Source organism: Micromesistius poutassou, assembly GCF_964030765.1.
Source record: "Micromesistius poutassou genome assembly, chromosome: 1".
Taxonomy (NCBI): domain Eukaryota; kingdom Metazoa; phylum Chordata; class Actinopteri; order Gadiformes; family Gadidae; genus Micromesistius; species Micromesistius poutassou.
In genome coordinates this window covers 26944279-26964455 of record NC_140271.1, presented here as the reverse complement: position 1 = coordinate 26964455, position 20177 = coordinate 26944279, and the positions used below count along the sequence as shown (strand labels likewise).

The 20177-nt window shown below is 44.0% G+C and overlaps 4 non-coding genes across 4 annotated transcripts; all 4 read right to left on the bottom strand.

Moving 5' to 3' along the window:
• Window positions 1-68: 68 nt before the first annotated feature.
• AC3HAE_007840 (transfer RNA glutamic acid (anticodon UUC)) lies at window positions 69-140 on the bottom strand. Its single transcript has one exon. It is a non-coding gene; the product is annotated as a tRNA-Glu (tRNA).
• A 1088-nt stretch (window positions 141-1228) lies between these two features.
• On the bottom strand, window positions 1229-1300 carry AC3HAE_007839 (transfer RNA glutamic acid (anticodon UUC)). The gene has a single exon. It is a non-coding gene; the product is annotated as a tRNA-Glu (tRNA).
• Window positions 1301-1987: 687 nt separating this feature from the next.
• On the bottom strand, window positions 1988-2059 carry AC3HAE_007837 (transfer RNA glutamic acid (anticodon UUC)). Its single transcript has one exon. It is a non-coding gene; the product is annotated as a tRNA-Glu (tRNA).
• A 1087-nt stretch (window positions 2060-3146) lies between these two features.
• AC3HAE_007836 (transfer RNA glutamic acid (anticodon UUC)) lies at window positions 3147-3218 on the bottom strand. The gene has a single exon. It is a non-coding gene; the product is annotated as a tRNA-Glu (tRNA).
• Between the last annotated feature and the right edge of the window lie 16959 nt (window positions 3219-20177).

Below are 20177 nucleotides of genomic sequence, written 5' to 3'. Positions count from 1 at the left end.
GATTCAAACTATGGTTACTACGTCCACAACCCAGATTACAGATCAATGTACGATCACCCCATATGAAATTCCCATACTGGGAGTTGAACCCGGGCCGCCTGGGTGAAAACCAGGAATCCTGACCGCTAGACCATATGGGATTGAAAACATAAGTTTCAGTTAACACTCTGTCTCGGAGGTTAAGGCCGCACCTAACGATGAATGTCTTGCATATGAATGAAATGGAAACAACTGGGCCATTGACATTTTCAAACAGCTTTCCAAGCACAAGCAATGGGCGTTTACCCTCTCGTGCTGGGCTACCTTTGTAGACGAAAGAATTTGCTTTTTTTCCCACATTTAAATCAATTTGCGAAAGAATGAAGACTACCTAGGTTCTTGAGCGCAGTAGTCAGACTCTATAAACGTTGTCCAACTTGCCCTAGACTAAGATAAACCTACCCCCAAATATTAATGCGAAAAAACAAAAATGAACGATTGCATGAAATTCCCGAGTCACATTTAATTTGTTTTTACCGCTTAACGGAGTGAAAGGCAAAAATGCTGCCGTGACCCGGAATTTCTGTGTCCTTGAACACCGAGTACTAACCACTACATGATCACGGCAAGTGAGACTACAATTCCAGGGGTTGAGCACGGCCCACCTCGTTACCAACAAGGAACCCTGACCGTTAAACCAAATGGGATGTACCGGATGTGGTTGACAGCGGCACTAGGGCTGCTCGATTATGGAAAAAATCATAATCACGATTATTTTGGTCAATATTGAAATCTCGATTATTCAAACGATTATTTTTGAGTTTGAAAACATGATGCATTTATTCATAATTTCTCTCCCAAATTTTTTTTTTTTAAATGACAACTTTGAAATTTACCCTTAAAAAAATACACAAAATGGTCAAATAGAAAATAAAGTCCAGATATGAATCCAGCTGTTGTGGAATTTCTATTAAAAAAACAAAAGAAAAAAAAACCTTCAACTCGATTATATTAGTTTGGTGATCGTTTCACTCTGAAATCCAAATCGCGATCAAAAATCGATTAATCGCCCAGCCCTAAGATGCACCCTTCATCTAAAAGCCCAAAGCCGAACCTGCTACAAATTCTTTGGTGGGCCTTATTTATTTACTCTGCTGAAATCAAACAGATGCCGTGACCCGGATTCGAATGAGAGTTCCAGCGACCACAACGCAGAGTAAAGTTCAATGTACGATCACCCCATATGAAATTCCCATACCGGGAGTTGAACCCGGGCCGCCTGGGTGAAAACCAGGAATCCTGACCGCTAGACCATATGGGATTGGAAATGCAAGTTTCAGTTAACACTCTGTCTCGGAGGTTAAGGCCGCACCTAACGATGAATGTCTTGCATATGAATGAAATGGAAACAACTGGGCCATTGACATTTTCAAACAGCTTTCCAAGCACAAGCAATGGGCGTTTACTCTCTCGTGGTGGGCTACCTTTTTAGATGAAAGAATTTGCTGTTTTTCCCACATTTAAATCAATTTGAGAAAGAAAGAAGACTACCTAGGTTCTTGAGCGCAGTAGTCAGACTCTATAAACGTTGTCCAACTTGCCCTAGACTAAGATAAACCTACCCCCAAATATTAATGCGAAAAAACAAAAATGAACGATTGCATGAAATTCCCGAGTCACATTTAATTTGTTTTTACCGCTTAACGGAGTGAAAGGCAAAAATGCTGCCGTGACCCGGAATTTCTGTGTCCTAGTACTAACCACTACATGATCACGGCAAGTGAGACTACGATTCCAGGGGTTGAGCACGGCCCACCTCGTTACCAACAAGGAACCCTGACCGTCTAAAAGCCCAAAAACAAACCAGCTACAAATTCTATGGTGGGCCTTATTTATTTCCTCTGCCAAAGTTGTTGACATCAAATTGATGCCGTGACATGGATTCAAACTATGGTTACTACGTCCACAACCCAGATTACAGATCAATGTACGATCACCCCATATGAAATTCCCATACCGGGAGTTGAACCCGGGCCGCCTGGGTGAAAACCAGGAATCCTGACCGCTAGACCATATGGGATTGAAAACATAAGTTTCAGTTAACACTCTGTCTCGGAGGTTAAGGCCGCACCTAACGATGAATGTCTTGCATATGAATGAAATGGAAACAACTGGGCCATTGACATTTTCAAACAGCTTTCCAAGCACAAGCAATGGGCGTTTACCCTCTCGTGCTGGGCTACCTTTGTAGACGAAAGAATTTGCTTTTTTTCCCACATTTAAATCAATTTGCGAAAGAATGAAGACTACCTAGGTTCTTGAGCGCAGTAGTCAGACTCTATAAACGTTGTCCAACTTGCCCTAGACTAAGATAAACCTACCCCCAAATATTAATGCGAAAAAACAAAAATGAACGATTGCATGAAATTCCCGAGTCACATTTAATTTGTTTTTACCGCTTAACGGAGTGAAAGGCAAAAATGCTGCCGTGACCCGGAATTTCTGTGTCCTTGAACACCGAGTACTAACCACTACATGATCACGGCAAGTGAGACTACAATTCCAGGGGTTGAGCACGGCCCACCTCGTTACCAACAAGGAACCCTGACCGTTAAACCAAATGGGATGTACCGGATGTGGTTGACAGCAGCTTGACAGCGGCACTAGGGCTGCTCGATTATGGAAAAAATCATAATCACGATTATTTTGGTCAATATTGAAATCTCGATTATTCAAACGATTATTTTTGAGTTTGAAAACATGATGCATTTATTCATAATTTCTCTCCAAAATTTTTTTTTTTAAAATGACAACTTTGAAATTTACCCTTAAAAAAATACACAAAATGGTCAAATAGAAAATAAAGTCCAGATATGAATCCAGCTGTTGTGGAATTTCTATTAAAAAAACAAAAGAAAAAAAACCCTTCAACTCGATTATATTAGTTTGGTGATCGTTTCACTCTGAAATCCAAATCGCGATCAAAAATCGATTAATCGCCCAGCCCTAAGATGCACCCTTCATCTAAAAGCCCAAAGCCGAACCTGCTAGAAATTCTTTGGTGGGCCTTATTTATTTACTCTGCTGAAATCAAACAGATGCCGTGACCCGGATTCGAATGAAAGTTCCAGTGACCACAGATCAATGTACGATCACCCCATATGAAATTCCCATACCGGGAGTTGAACACGGGCCGCCTGGGTGAAAACCAGGAATCCTGACCACTAGACCATATGGGATTAGAAAAGCAAGTTTCAGTTAACACTCTCAGCAGCTTGACAGCGGCACTAGGGCTGCTCGACTATGGAAAAAATCATAATCACGATTATTTTGGTCAATATTGAAATCCTGATTATTCAAACGATTATTTTTGAGTTTGAAAACATGATGCATTCATTCATAATTTCTCTCCAAAAAATCTTTTTTTTAAATGACAACTTTGAAATTTACCCTTAAAAAAATACACAAAATGGTCAAATAGAAAATAAAGTCCAGATATGAATCCAGTTGTTCTAGAATTTCCATTAAAAAAACAATAACAAAAAAAAAAAACTCAAATCGATTATATTAGTTTGATGATCGTTTCACTCTGAAATCCAAATTGCGATCAAAATTCGATTAATGGCCCAGCCCTAAGATGCACCCTTCATCTAAAAGCCCAAAACCAAACCTGCTACAAATTCTTTGGTGGGCCTTATTTATTTCCTCTGCTGAAATCAAACAGATGCCGTAACCCGGATTCAAACGAGGGTTTCTGCAGCCACAACATAGAGTGCTGACCAATATACAATAACCCCATATGAAATTCCCATAGCGGGATTTGAACCGCCTAGGTGGAAAGCATGAATCCTAACCGCTAGACCATATGGGATGAGAAACAAAAGGTTCAGTTAACACTCTGTCTGGGAGGTTAAGGCCGCACCTAACGATAAATGTCTTGCATATGAATAAAATGGAAACAATTGGGCCATTGACATTTTCAAACAGCTTCCCAAGCACAAGGATGGGGCAACAATGGCAATGGCCTCCACCTGGAATGCTTGGAGGTCGGACATTGGAAATTCAACTGGGAAATTCAACCACCAACTTTGTCTGGAACACAGCATTAGGCTACTTTCCCACATCTAGACTGCCTCTAAGATAATGTCTTTGAGTTTCCTAAGCATTTTTTATAGACTTTTATAGACTACTTCAAATAAAGGTGTATTAAAGCTTTAAGCCTGAGGTACTGTCAACCAAATTAGTTGTTCCAATGTGAATTTCAACTTTGAGTTCAAAGGGCCTAAGAAGGAATTTATTATATTAACATTATCATGATATATATTACTTACCATCATTAGCTTCCAGTCGTCTGTCTACATCTGATGTCCCTCTCTCTTTGACTCCTCTCAAGCCTTTGGTTGAGGTGGCTTCATGTCCTTTACCTATGAAAATGTTCACAAAAAACATAAGTTACAAAAACGAACAGTGCGGTGTGTGTTAATTGCAAAATACAGTATATACATATACCAAAAACAAATATACTGATTAAAATAAGTAGAATAAAACAGTACAATAAAACATTATCAATATAAATGTACACACTAAAGACCACAGAGTCCAGTGTCTTCAGATTCTTCCTTTTAAGCGACCCTGCTCCATGCTCCATTGCAAACAGTAGTTTCCCAATCTTGGCCACCTGAAATGTTTTGTCAGTTTGGCGGTAATAATCGCAATGGACTCTTATGTCATGTCCCATAAAACGAGCTACTTGTTCCAGTTCTTGATTATCAAGGTCCAGAAGCTGGCATAAGGTAGCAACATCCTTTCTTAGTTTTGTTGACCTAAGGAGTTCTGGGTTGCTTGCCTTGCTCTCTTCAGCATATTTCCAAAGGCAGTCACACCCACGAATATTGGTTTCTGTTCCGATCCTGGCAAACAGAAATGGGTTGTCATCAGTTACGCCAACTTCCTTCCATTTTTCAATCATGAAGTCAAGAGAGGTTTTTGTGCTCTCAAGAAGGTGAATGGGCACTTTTCTACCTCTCTTTCCACGTGTCACTATCCGTGTCAGCCTGTGGCTCAGTTGTTTTTCCACTGCTGATAGGGTTTCATATATGTCCTTATTCACAGGACCAGTGTCGGCTTTTAGATATGTCTCCAAGGTTAAGCCTCTTATTAAATACTATTATTTGTGCGAGAAGGCTCTCAGTCAACTTTTTGTATGCTGTTGTGCTCGCACACTCTCTTAACTCCACCTTTGCCTCATCCTCAATTTTCCTCAGGTAGTTCTGCAGAGTAACAACGTCCTTTGTCAAAGGTACACTGTCTTCTTTGTTCCACCTCTGTTGTTCCATTGTGCTGTGAGCATTGGCTAACACGAAAGTGGACCAAGAGTTATCTAGCAGCTACTTAAACTTCTTGGCCCTCTTCTCAGTTAAAACATCTGTCATCAAACAATGTCCAATCCAGGCTTCTGTTGCCCCTTTGAGAGAAAATCCAATTTTGACAGCAGTAGATGGCTTTCCATATTCGTTGGTTTCTGCGCTGTAGTTTGACACCCTCCTGGCTGCTTTTACTAGCCTGGTGCTACCAGACCATCGTACTTCATTTCATTTGTACAGAAGGTCTGGAACTGCTGTAATTGGCGAACGTTCACTCACTTGGAGGCGGGTGTCTGTTGAAGTTCAAAACTATTGGATCTGCCCAGTGCCACTCTGGATCTGCCATAACCAATCGCAGCGTTTGGTCGTGACGTATGTCATACGCCGGGACCGGCCGGAAACTACGTTGCGCGCATGCGCAGGCTGTGTACACAAACAAAACAAGATGAAGCGTGAAGAAGTCTGTCAACGATAGCTGCAGGTTTTGTTCATCTAATTTTAGAGTTCAAGGAACAATTACAAATTCTACATTAATATTCGTAAGGACAGAGATAGTGTTTGCAGTCAACTGTCGAGGCTGGGTCTTGTCATTGACAATACGTCGCTACTTCGACGTCATCGTTCTCAGCCACTTCCTCTGTTCGCTGATTGGTCACACAGAAATTTGTTCGGGCAAAATCCCACTAACAAGCCCCAGCCCCAGACTGACTACTGAAGGGAAAATGAAATTTGGGCGGAAGTAGGTGGGCGGGCGGAGCCAGGCTATGCTTTTACTGCTAGGTCAAACTTTGTTGGATCACATATATCTTTTAGACTTTTCACACGCTTGTCAATCTTCTTTGCATCCAACACAAACCGTCCCAGTTCTCTCATCTTTTGTGCGATGTATCTATGTTGATGTTACGGCCTTGAGCCGACCGCATTGTCTCCCCTCCCTCTGTATGCGCTACCCCTCCTGTTTTCCCCAAAGCAGCTCAAGTGGGCGGGTCCACCCATCCCCTGATTAGCCCTGGCAGCTGAGTGGTGCGGGGCCCAGCCAACCAGAGAGCAACAGCACCGTGGAGGCATATAAAAGCCTGATGCGCCCTACAAACAAAGGCAGACACCTGAGGGGTGTTCCACAAAGCCGGTTTTATCACTTACCCAGCTAAGTTAACCCAGGGTTAGCGGCAACCCTAGGTTTTCCGTTCCAAAATGACCACGGCATGTAAGTTGCTATAGAAACATATGCTCTCAATCAAACCTGGTCGGAGCAGGTTTTGCGCAGGTTAAGTTTGGAAGATAACCTGGTTTTGCTCAGAGTAGGCTATCGTTTTTCCAGGCCATAAACCCACGAGACGCATTAATATGGAGTTTCACCAACTTGCAGGTCAGCATTATCTACTTTAAGTGTTCCCAAATGGCTCCGAAATTATCCTTGTTGACTTTTCATCTGGGTGTTATATTTCAGGACTTCCTAATGTAATTGGGTGCATTGAGGGCACACATCCAATGTGAGCAATACATTTCAACAGGGTGCGTTGTATTATGAACATATTATAGACCTCATATAATTGTTGTGCTTGTGCAAGATAGCTCAAAGTTTGTATTTGATCGCAGGGCAATTCGATGGGGATCTCCTAGGAGATCGAGGGTATCCATGCCTCCCGACGCTCATCACCCCGTACCCTAATCCCGCTCCTGGACCACAGACAACATTTAACCTGGCTGTGACATTTTTTAATTGTAATATTCCCTAGCGATACATTTTTACTGTAATACTCTCACATAGCATATCCAGTAGCACCAAGCATAGTTTAGAGGTAATTTCCCCTCCTAATCGCCTGAGGGCAGCACTGAACACATTTGACAAAGTTATAAAACATTACACTAGGGGCAGCAACGGACACACACAGGAAGTGAGAAAACCCAAAGAAGAACACCTGGGATACATAAACTCAGACTCCGCCTTTGGAAGAGAGAATCTCTCAGCGGCGTATCTTCCTGCATGCTAAGCTCTGAGACGCTCCGCGCGTGTTATTTACCATTCCTCTCCTTTTGTTTCATAGACGATAGACAATAGACCAATAACCTCAACCAAATAAAGTGAGTTAAAAGCGATCCTGTCTCGGCGGCCTTTCCTGGACCAAAATCCACAACAATTTGGTGACCCTGACGTGATTTATCCAAGGAAAGGCGGACCTGGACTGACCGAGCCGATCGAACACGAGGATCTGATCTTCCCTGCCACGGGCCCAATAAAATAAGGTAAGCAGAACCTATTGTCGCAAAGACTAATTCTGCATAGATTAGTTATAGGAACTTTAGGTGGCAGAGGTAATCAGTATTCGTTTTCGTGAAAGCTCCGTTATTCCGGTCCATAGTCATTACAGTTAAGCCGAAGTAAAGATGAACGATCGCTGATAACTCCGATTGGGAATTAATTATAAACAATGATTTAGTCGCCATTATAAGACTAAACCGAGGAAACAAAGGGCCAGAATTGTATATATGTTTGTCTAAATGTGATACCCGACGGGGTTTTAGAGGTGATCTGTATAAAGGATTTGTTAAGTTTTCGACGTGTCCGCGTTTTGACCGGGACACAGTAGCCTACTGATGAGCTAAATTGTTATCCAAGTTGTATTAAACAGTTCGTTGAGACCCCGAAGCTGGAAAGAGTGTTCAGAGCATTGTCGAGTCGGCAATACCGTGGTGTTATTAGGCCCAGAAGACTAGAATGGGAGTCCACACGTGGTGGTGTCTCTAGGTCCCATGAAACAAAGACAATCTGTATGGAATACAGTTCTCGTCGTGTCGGTGGCCATGTTAACGCATTTTTTAATGGCGATTATGGTCGACCACATGGTGAAAGCCTTGTTTAAGCATTGGGGGATGAGAGACATTGTCCTAAAGATTGCCTATCACACCTAGACGAGCTTCAAAGGGGATCACCATCTGGTTAACAAAGAGAACACCCCCCCCCCCCCCCCTTCTCTCCCTCTCGACCCCTCCCTCCCCCTACGACCCCCCCCCTCTCCAGTTCGACCCCTCCCTCCCCATACGACCCCCCCCCCTCTCCAGTTCGACCCCCCCCTCTCCAGTTCGACCCCCCCCTCTCCAGTTCGACCCCTCCCTCCCCATACGACCCCCCCCCTCTCCAGTTCGACCCCTCCCTCCCCATACGACCCCCCCCCTCTCTCCAGCTCGACCCCTCCCTCCCCATACGACCCCCCCCTCTCCAGTTCGACCCCTCCCTCCCCATACGACCCCCCCCTCTCTCCAGTTCGACCCCTCCCTCCCCATACGACCCCCCCCCTCTCTCCAGCTCGACCCCTCCCTCCCCATACGACCCCCCCTCCTCTCTCCAGCTCGACACCTCCCTACCCTACAATCACCCTCACTCTCTCTCTCTCTCTCTCTCTCTAACTCTAACTCTAACACTCTCACCCTCACTCTCTCTCTGTCTCTCGTATTTTAAGCATGGCAGATGCTCATGGCTCAATCAATGAATGTTCCCTTCATTATTGTGTTCTTGCTTGAGAACCGTTGGCTGGGCCTTCAGCTGGCTGGATGTGTTATCGGGCTGATAGAGCTTCAGGAAGGGTGTCTCAAACGGGCCAACTCGGGGAACCATCTACCTATCCCCCCAACTCTCTCTCTCTCTCTCCCTCTCTCCCCCCCCTCTCTCTCTCTCTCTCTCTCTCCCTCTCTCCCCCCCCCCTCTCTCTCTCTCCCTCTCTCCCCCCCCCCTCTCTCTCTCTCCCTCTCTCTCTCCCCCCTCTCTCCCTCTCTCTCCCCCCCCTTCTCTCCCTCTCTCCCCCCTCTGTCTGTCTGTCTGTCTGTCTGTCTGTCTGTCTGTCTGTCGCATTCTGAGCATGGCAAATGCGCATGGCTCAATCAGTGAATGTTCCCTTCATTATTGTGTTCTTGCTTGAGAACCTTTGGCTGGGCCTTCAGCTGGCTGGATGTCTTACCGGGCTGAAAGGGCTTCATGACCAGGGTGTCACAAGAAGGCCAACTCGGGGAACCATCTACCTATCCCCCCAACTCTCTCTCTCTCTCTCCCTCTCTCCCCCCCCCCTCTCTCTCTCTCCCCCCCCTCTCTCTCTCCCTCTCTCTCCCCCCTCTCTCCCTCTCTCTCCCCCCCCCTTCTCTCCCTCTCTCCCCCCTCTGTCTGTCTGTCTGTCTGTCTCTCGCATTCTGAGCATGGCAAATGCGCATGGCTCAATCAGTGAATGTTCCCTTCATTATTGTGTTCTTGCTTGAGAACCTTTGGCTGGGCCTTCAGCTGGCTGGATGTCTTACCGGGCTGAAAGGGCTTCATGACCAGGGTGTCACAAGAAGGCCAACTCGGGGAACCATCTACCTATCCCCCCAACTCTCTCCCTCTCTCCCCCCCCCTCTCTCTCCCTCTCTCTCCCTCTCTCTCTCTCCCTCTCTCCCCCCCCTCTCTCTCTCCCTCTCTCTCCCTCTCTCTCCCCCCCCTTCTCTCCCTCTCTCCCCCCTCTGTCTGTCTGTCTGTCTGTCTGTCTGTCTGTCTCTCGCATTCTGAGCATGGCAAATGCGCATGGCTCAATCAGTGAATGTTCCCTTCATTATAGTGTTCTTGCTTGAGAACCTTTGGCTGGGCCTTCAGCTGGCTGGATGTCTTACCGGGCTGAAAGGGCTTCATGACCAGGGTGTCACAAGAGGGCCAACTCGGGGAACCATCTACCTATCCCCCCAACTCTCTCTCTCTCTCTCTCTCTCTCTCTCTCTTCCCCCCCCCCCTCTCTCTCTCTATCCCTCCCCCAACACCCTCACCCTCTCAGTAACTGTATCACATAATATCTCTCACACACACAGACTATCTCACACATATACGTACAGGCTTAAACACACTAACAGAAACACTCTGTCTCACACACACACCCACACAAACTGTCACACACACTCAGTGTGTTTTTACTACTAAATAATTATATTTCTTTTTACCACATTATGTACATAGGATGTAAGGTATTCATGCATTGGAGACCTTCGTTATATGTGAAGCCGTAAGTCTGGTTGTCACACTGAGTCCGACTGCTGAAGTGTACTGACTCACGTGTTGCTTGTTGTCGTGCGGTGAACGGGGGGCGTTCAAGGACCGTCGGAAAGTTGATTTGTTTTTGTTTTAGAAAACAGCCTAGTGACGCCACTGCCACACACTGCATCCACACAATACACAGCTGCACAGTGCTCCGACATCTTGTGTCGGATCTGCTTCTACATTGGTCAGCGCACATGTTACGACGGCACATGACGCGGCCGCAAGCCGGCGCGAGGTCCCGTTCATCACTTCGCGCAGTTTTAATTATATTTCTTTTTACCACATTATGTACATAGGATGTAAGAGGTACTCATGCATTGGAGACCTTCGTTATATGTGAAGCCGTATAATTGATTTACGATGGATTGATTGATTTGTGTTTTTTGTGGATTTACCCCATTATGTACATACGACAGAATAGGTCTACTTGCATTTATCCACATGTAGTGGAGACCTCCGTTATTATTGAACCATGAAGAAATTTATGGAGGATGAAACTGTATGAAACTGGATCCCTACTGTCAAAGATACCTTCATTATATGTGGAAGCCGTAGAATTGATTTATGGTGGATTTATTAATGTTCGATGTATTTGTTTTTGAACTGGACATTTTTTTAAATGATCTATGTTATTAAAGTTGTGATAAGAAGTTGGCTGGAACCCAGAGGGCCTGAGAGGATTGCTCGGGGGTTGTTCAGTAAGATGATGTGATCAGTGTGATGTTTGTTCACAGATAGACAAACAGACAAACCGACCAGAGGTTGAGAATATTGTATCGATTAGATGTTGACCAACGGAAAACTAGATAAATATAATAATAATATTTTTGTAATGGTATAGATAGATAAGGGACTTGAATAACTAGGAAACTGTTTTGGAAATAATAATGAACAGGTTTGATACTCACGTAACATAAGAACGTAAAGATGAAACCAGGTTTTACTTTATTAGAATAAGTCATATGCACGTTTGATGTGGTATGCAGAAGGTAGAAGTGTGGCAAAGGATAGACAATATTAAATACAAACAATATGTAGCATAAATAAAGATCAGGTCATCCGATTTAGATAGTTGGGTTAAAAAAGAGACAATTGAATAGAATGATAGAGCATTAATTGTGATTATGAATAACGGTCAAAGCAAAATATTCGTCTACTATTGAAGATGCAAATCTTAATAATGCAAATCTTAATATTGTAATTTTTTTTTTTTTCATGGGCAAACAATAAGGTGAAATAAAGCTGCAAACAGCATTTTACGGTGCCAAACCTGAGCCGACAAATAAACGATCAAACCATTTTTTGCATTTTTGGACTGTTGCAATAGCGCCAACTTTAGACTAATTTAGATACAATTTGGACAGTTTCATTCTGACCCATGTACCTTTGACTATCCCAGGTTTGATGGTGATTGGGTTAAATTAACCCTGACTTTTGACGTTAAATTTTGACAATTTTTGAGGATTTTGAGCCTCTAGCAGCCATGTTGTTTTGCCAATCACTTTCATTTCACTTAGCTGGAACTTTGGGCCCAACAGCCACGAAGTTGGTCCCGCTCAAAGCAAACATTGTGTCTATGAGCTGTGGTGTTTTTTGTGACAGGCCACACCCATTTCGATGCCACGCCGTATTTGTAAATATGTTGACTTTATCTTGTTCAGAATTTGACTATTGCATTGGAGTCAAGATCATAGGAGTCCAACTTGATGTTGATAAGAGCATTTAACTATTTTTGTGTTTTAAACCACGCCTCTTTTAGAAGTCAATGACTCATGGGTGCTTTAAACTTTATTGTACAGACTCATGCGGCAAATCTAGGAACCGCAAGTCATAGGTTCCTGAGGCATATTTGTCCAGCCTGAGGATATGCACGTGTGAACAAAGTTTCATGAGTGTAGGTCAAACCGGCTACGAAATATGCTTGTGCAAAGTTTGCATTTTTGGGCAGTTAGTATAACGCCACCTTTGGGCCAATCAGTGTAATATTTGCTCTCTGTTAATCTTGGGTCAACCTCTACAGGTCTAGTAAATTTCATAAAAAGCGTGCGAGCGGTTTAGACTGTGTAATGCAAACGGGGCGGAATAATAATAATAAAACTAACAATTACAATAGGTTCCTCGCACTTTGTGCTTGGCACCTAATAAACGTCCATGCTAATAATCGCCCCCCCTACTGCCCAGAAGAACACTTTTCGTTCTCCCTGATTGTCTGTGTAAATATTTGCTCTGTACACCTAAGATCCATCATGCACACTAACAGTGATACTTAGTTATTAAACCAGCATTTTTACCCATGTCCCTGTCTCTTCTAAGAGATAGGAAGAGACAGAGACACCGTTAAATATTATCTACAGATTATCGTCAGAGTAAACGTTTTCAAAATCAGCTACTAACCCATTGGTGTTTATTTTTGGATTGTGTTATTTTTTGTAATGTACATATTAGTTTGCAACTGTTTCTATTTTTTTGTGGGAAATTTGAGTCCCCTCTTTTTTTTTTTTCCTATTCGGCAAGTGGTTCCCCTAAGAGGGTTAAAATCCGCCATGACGGTGTTGAATTTAGGCGTGTAGGAATCTGGAATAACCAGAAAAGATTATTGAAAACCTGAAATCGGTCAGTTCGACTCGGTTCGAACTTGTAAATATGTGTTTAGTTATGATGAACATTATTTTTTGTGGTGTACGATTGTCCATGTGTTGAAAACCTGAAATCGGTCAGTTCGACTTATATGGTTCGAACTTGTAAATATGTGTTTAGTTATGATGAACATTATTTTTTGTGGTGTACGATTGTCCATGTGTTGAAGGAAACCCTATATTGTTTTGTTTTTAAGATTGTTGTTTTTAAGATTGTTTTTAAGATTTTTAAGATTGTTTTTAAGATTGTCTCCCACTAAGAGAAGTGGGACAAGGGTACTTCTGGGGGTTATCGATTTATGACCCCAGGTGCGGCCAAAAATGTTTAGTCAGAAAAAAGAGACACACAGAGAAACAAAGGGCCCAGCCCAGAGGTAGTAAATCAGAGGAGAAAAACTTTAAAGATCACAGAAGGTGAGAAAAGCACCAAATGGTGTTTCAGGTGTAAACTCTTTTCTAGTAAAGGGACACCATGATCAATACGTCCCATGGTAATCGCAGAATTTAGGGGTTATTATCTAGACTCCATAACGTGAACAATTAGCATATAAAGTTGTCCATAGCACACACACCGCTCGTCCACAGAAGTCCAGGGGTCAACCAGCGCTGGGGACTCTTAGAGTTCAGGGAAAATCCTCTCTCACCAATCTGAGCAGAAGGACCCGCCCCAAAAGGACTCGGGGACGGCGGAGTTAATGCACAGTTCAACATATCACAAATATCATTGATGTCACATTAAAAAAAAAAAAAAAAAAAAAAAGGGTAATAGGAAAAATCACACTGGAAAGGATAATTGAATAAAAATGGGTATGACAATTATGAGACTGAAATACATATAATAAAAAGTAAATCTAAAACTGTACAAGTAGAATTACTTGTCAATTAAATCAATTAAAATCTAGAATCATGGTCGATTAGCTGCTATCTGTTAGGAAGTGATCCTACATGCTATGTTCTCAATTTCAATTATCATTTAATGCTCATGGAGTTAACTTGGAGTTAACCATGAGCAAGGAGGGAAGTAGTGAGACTAATCAAACTTTTGACTCAATTGAATTGTGTAGAACAATACCACTAACACTAATGAGTTCTCACATGCAAGCTAACAGAATGACTCATCTAACCTCGCATGAAATATTTACTGGTTGATCCATGCCTTCAACTTCATTTCAAGGATCCCATAAGGGACTTCCGTTAAAGCAATTATATAGAATTAAGAACAATATGTTTGACGACTAACTGCTGTACATGAGTTTGTATTCCAACAAGAGAAAAGCAGAACCTCAAAGCCAGACGAGAACCCACCAAGGGGAGTGGAGCCGGGTGACCAGATCTACCTAAGGGTTTTCAAGAACAAACCCAGGAGAGAAAGACCATACAAAGTCATCAGAGCAACGCCAACAGCCATCCAGGTGGAAGGAAGCACCACATGGACCCGATAGACCCGGAGAATACAACGGAAGAGAATCAGCCGTGGCGACCCGTTCCGCCTGTTGCTGAGGGGTTGACACTGTAACCGTGGAGCCTTCCCTTCTGGAAGGTTAGACGCAGAGGTGTAGAAGAACGACCCCAAGAGGCATAGAGGCACGGGCGCCACACACAGACGATGGCTGATACCACCTCCGCCCAATGCACAGTCTCTCTCTCTCTCTCTCTCTCTCTCTCTCTCTCTCTCTCTCTCTCTCTCTCTCTCTCTCTCTCACACACACACAGCCTCTCTCTCTCTCTCTCTCTCTCTCTCTCTCTCTCTCTCTCTCTCTCTCTCTCTCACACACAGCCTCTCTCTCTCACACAGTCACCAGACTCACACACAGCCTCTCTCTCTCACACAGTCACCAGACTCACACACAGCCTCTCTCTCTCTCACACACACAGTCACCAGACTCACACACAGCCTCTCTCTCTCTCTCACACACAGTCACCAGACTCACACACAGCCTCTCTCTCTCTCTCACACACACAGTCACCAGACTCACACACAGCCTCTCTCTCTCTCTCTCACACACAGTCACCAGACTCACACACAGTCTCTCTCTCTCTCTCTCTCTCTCTCTCTCACACAGTCACCAGACTCACACACAGTCTCTCTCTCTCTCTCTCTCTCTCTCTCTCTCTCTCTCTCTCACACAGTCACCAGACTCACACACAGTCTCTCTCTCTCTCTCACACACACACACAGTCACCAGACTCACACACAGTCTCTCTCTCTCTCACACACAGGCTCCCTCTCTCTCACACACAGGCTCTCTCTCTCACACACAGGCTCCCTCTCTCTCACACACAGGCTCCCTCTCTCTCACATACAGGCTCCCTCTCTCTCACACACAGTCACCAGCCTCACACAGTCATTGTCACACACACACACACACACAAAAGACGATGGCTGATACCACCTCCAGATGCATGGGATCCGTCCGGACCCCAATGCACAAAGATGCAACAATAACGGAAGTAACCACGTTGACATACTTGTTACGGAATAGCAACAATATTTTAACTTGATTTGCCATTTAAAGGACTGCAGACAAAGTGAAGACTCATTCTACAAGGCTGAGAAATATCTGTGTATATCAACTGAGCCTACAATATACTACCGCAGCCCCAGTGCCTTCAAGGTATGAAAGCAGACGTCATGGTTCACACATCCTGGGTACAAGGAGGGATACTATCCCTGTGCAAGCAGATAAATGGGAAGTAGAAACAGGGGGACCTAATGTAAATATACGGTTAAAATGGTTGAATTACACGGCACAAGCTCAGGGAAAGACCGACTGTATAATCTGCGCTGAAGGACGACCCACTCTAACCACAGCTCCCGCTAGGATTACCCCGTTTAACTCAAAAGAAGGGTTTGCATGCTTACTAGAACTGTTTGTAGACGGCCACATCACTGGGTGTATGACTAATGTAAAAGGCTTATTAGACATTATGTATCCTGAGACCCTAATTAGGGCTATACCCCCCAGCTTCGAAGTTAATCTTACTCCTGGCTACCATTGCATCCAAGGTAATGGCATAGGTAAGAAAGTGGGGTCCCTTCCTCCTGGAGTATGTAACACCACTAGAGTGATAGATCTGTTATCTAATATGACTCATGCTCGTAGTGACATATGGTGGTTCTGCGGAGGACAAATCATCAGAGGGTTCTCCCCATAAATTTCTCAAGGACATGCGCTGTAATTCAACTTGTAATGCCTATCTATATTTTACCAGATAGCAAACATGTGATGAATCTCAAGATATGGAAGAATAGAGACTTCCCAATTTTTATTCGCCAGAAACGAACACTGAAACCGGTCTCAGGAAGTTTAGATAATAATATTTACATAGACTCCATAGGTGTGCCCCGAGGCGTCCCCGAAGAACATAAAGCTCGCAATCAAGTAATAGCAGGATTTGAATCTGTTTTTGTTTGGTGGGCCACCATTAATAAAAATGTTGATTGGATAAACTATATATATTATAACCAACAGCGGTTTGTCAACCATACCACCGAGGCGATTAGGGGAATATCAGAACAATTAGATGCTACCTCTCGTATGGCCTATCAAAACCAGTTAGCATTGGACATGTGGACGGCTGAGCAAGGAGGGGTGTGCCAGATGATAGGAACAGCATGTTGTACTTATATCCCCAATAACGCAGCTCCAGATGGGTCAGTGTCCAGAGCGCTGGCAGGCCTACAGGCCCTCAGATTAGAGTGGGCGGAGAACTCGGGCATCACTAACCCTATCACCGGGTGGATGGAGAACATACTTGGTAAATGGATGGGTCCAATTCACTCAGTCTTCATGATGGGAATAGTAGCAATAACCGTGTTAGTTGTTATTTGTTGTTGTTGCATTCCTTGCATACAAGGACTACTGAATCGGTTGATCACCACAGCAGTGAGTGCTCCAAGACTGCCAGATGTCTTACAGGCTTATGTAGGAATCGAACCTACTCCGGAGACAATGAGTGAACAGCAACCCGAAGGGCCCGATGTGATCAGATTAAATTACATAGAATAGTCCCCGATCCCCAGAAGTTATGTGCATGTATCTAAGAGAAGCAATATACCTGGTTTACTTGAATGAGGAAACATTGAACAAACCTATGAGAGTCATGTTTACTATTACAAAATGTTGTTTAGATTTAAATGTAAAATGTCCAAAACTCTACATACATAAAGCTCACTGAGCCATTCAAACCTATGCATACTCGAAGGAAAATTTAAAATTGTGTTACTTCTTATGTTCAGTAGATTTTCCATACATGCTGAAAAAATTGTGTTACTTTTTATGTTCAGTAGATTTTCCATACATGCTGAAAAAATTGTGTTACTTTTTGTTATGTTCAGTAGATTTTCAATACTGAAAATTTTTATTAACTTATTTAACTTGGACTCCGCCATCCTAGAATCAGAATCTCTCGGCGGCGTATCCTGAATGCTAAGCTTTGAGACGCTCCGCGCGTGTTATGTACTATCCCTCTCCTTTTGTTTCATAGACGATAGATAATAGACCAATAACCTTAACCAAATAAAGTGAGTTAAAAGCGATCCTGTCTCGGCGGCCTTTCCTGGACCAAAATCCACAACATTTGCAGGAATTTCCGGGCGTGCAAGGGGACGGAAATCCCACTTTTCACCCAGTGTAACATGCGGTATGGTAGCGTTTAAATGGCGGCTATTGTGACACGGTTTCAGTATCGGTATACCGTACTGCGACACTATGAGGGGCTGTTCCGTTATTATAGGGCAGACTAAAGGGCTCTTTATGGTTCCACGTCGACGCAACGCAACGACCCCGCAGACGCTTCCACGCAGTCCTGAACCTTTCTGGTCCTGCATCGGGTTTTAGTGAGCGGACCAATCACAGCCCTTGCGGCTGCGTTGCCTCAATGGAAGGGGAATTTCTGGGAGGCACACGTCAGGCCCTCGTGGTGGACGCAAGGAGGGCCCGCAAGGACGTAAGGGGTCCGTCACCCCCTTGCGTTGCGTGAACGTGGGACCATAACCAGCCCTTAACAGTCCTCCGCTCTCTGTTCCCTACAGGCTGCTTGTTCCTGCCGCCGTCCTGATTGTGGGCGGGGCATCGGATATTGTTGTTATTATTATATCCTACCTTATCTCCTAAACAATGTAAGACCTTCCTTGTGTTTCCCTGAATGAAAAGCACTCGGGCGTCCTGTCTGGGCCTTAGATCTACTAAAGCACTGGTCCTGTCTGGGCCTTAGATCTACTAAAGCACTGGTCCTGTCTGGGCCTTAGATCTACTAAAGCACTGGTCCTGTCTGGGCCTTAGATCTACTAAAGCACTGGTCCTGTCTGGGCCTTAGATCTACTAAAGCACTGGTCCTGTCTGGGCCTTAGATCTACTAAAGCACTGGTCCTGTCTGGGCCTTAGATCTACTAAATGGGATGGAGGGGGGGGGGGGGGGTCCTCGCTGGGCGGCCCTCACACGTAGCATCGGAGCTACAAATCATATCGGGTTAAAAATCATTTTGGCGGGTGTTCATAAAAACTTACTTTACGCCAGCTTGGCCGGTGATGCATGAGGCAATCTCAGAGCCACTCTACACGGCATTTCAGAATGTTTGTAAACAATAGCCGTAAGGACACTTCAGAATGTTAGTAAACAATAGCCGTAAGGACACTTCAGAATGTTAGTAAACAATAGCCGTAAGGACACTTCAGAATGTTAGTAAACAATAGCCGTAAGGACACTTCAGAATGTTAGTGAACAATAGCCGTAAGGACACTTCAGAATGTTAGTAAACAATAGCCGTAAGGACACTTCAGAATGTTTGTAAACAATAGCCGTAAGGACACTTCAGAATGTTAGTAAACAATAGCCGTAAGGACACTTCAGAATGTTAGTAAACAATAGCCGTAAGGACACTTCAGAATGTTAGTAAACAATAGCCGTAAGGACACTTCAGAATGTTAGTGAACAATAGCCGTAAGGACACTTCAGAATGTTTGTAAACAATAGCCGTAAGGACACTTCAGAATGTTAGTAAACAATAGCCGTAAGGACACTTCAGAATGTTAGTAAACAATAGCCGTAAGGACACTTCAGAATGTTAGTAAACAATAGCCCTAAGGACACTTCAGAATGTTAGTAAACAATAGCCGTAAGGACACTTCAGAATGTTAGTAAACAATAGCCGTAAGGACACTTCAGAATGTTAGTAAACAATAGCCGTAAGGACACTTCAGAATGTTAGTAAACAATAGCCGTAAGGACACTTCAGAATGTTAGTAAACAATAGCCGTAAGGACACTTCCGGGTGGCAGAACGCGAGCGGCTGCCACTGACCTGAAGCCATCCAGCCGGCTACTGTGAACATAGTTACATAGATAAAACCATTGTTGATCTGAAGTTGAAACGATGACGTAAACAATATTAATATAATATAATATAAGTTATATTTATATATATTAATGAGACGTCCTGTAGCACCCCGCAAGAAGAAAACCATTCATTCAAGCCATTGACTCTGTTTTCTGGATCGCTCTGCCCTGGTCAAATGACATGGAAGGGTTTGTTTACTAGTGGTGCCATCGGAGAACGCTTCGGCTTTTGCCACCCGGAAGAACGAATTGTGACGTCATGGTGAATTGTCGTACTGTTCTCGCTCCCTGGGCAGTACTGGCTACATTTCCCATGAGCACTGTCGTGATGCTACGTGATGTTGTGTGGGGCGCGCCCCACTGGTGGGGAATAGAGACGTGCAGGTGGGGCGCGACAAACGGGAGGAAGTGTCACTGAAAACTCCATGTTTCTTATGGTAGGAGCGAAAGCTTGACAGTAGGGCTGGGCGATATGGGCCAAAAGTCATATCTCCTATTTTCAAGCAGAATGTCGATATAAGATATATATCAATATTTGTTCATGCAATAAAATAGGTGCCGTCGCCGCGCTCCAACTGGTCGTTCTATATCGGGGGCGCCGCGTCGCTGTGCTCGTTAACCTGCCTTGCCGATTGCAACTCAATCCTAAATTTGTGTGTAGGCCAGGGTAGCTAAACATTTTAAAATTAGTCAGTCAAAAACAGTCGGAGCAAGATGTTGCAAATGCATGTTTCACGCTGAAGGGGATTTTAAAAAGTGAGGCGAGTGGTGGAAGAGCGGGGCCGGGGCAGAGTGTGTGTGAGCCAGA